Genomic DNA, 523 nt, shown 5'->3' with positions numbered 1-523 from the left:
TTAACATGTCATGGTATAATTACAGTTTTAAATATATACATCAAGGTTCGTCACTCCAAGATGAAAGTTTTGAAAAGTAAATGTTATCGTATGTTATGCTACGGTGATTGTTTTGAATAATAAACGCAAATGTAGATCATTCTACGGTGACATTTGAATTATAAATGTGACAGTACATTATCCTATGGTGATACTTTTGTAAAATAAACATCTTTATATGTCATGACACGGTGACAGTTTTGAAATTTTGAAAAATAAACGTCACACGTATAGCCTGTTACAATGACTGTTTTGAAAAATAAAGGTCAAAGTATGTCCTGATACAGTGACAATTTTGAAAAATAAATGTCACAATATATGATGTTATAGTAATGGTTTTTAAAAAAAATAAACATCAGTGTTTCTCATGCTATTGTGATAATTTCGAAAAATAGATGCAACCGTATGTCATGATGGCTTTGTTGGTTTTGAATTAAAATATCCAACAATAGTGACCCGATACATGATATATATATATATATAT

This window comes from Cynara cardunculus (genome assembly GCF_001531365.2).
Source record: "Cynara cardunculus var. scolymus isolate 2C chromosome LG 7, CcrdV1, whole genome shotgun sequence".
Taxonomy (NCBI): Eukaryota; Viridiplantae; Streptophyta; class Magnoliopsida; order Asterales; family Asteraceae; genus Cynara; species Cynara cardunculus.
This window is presented reverse-complemented; position numbering follows the sequence as displayed.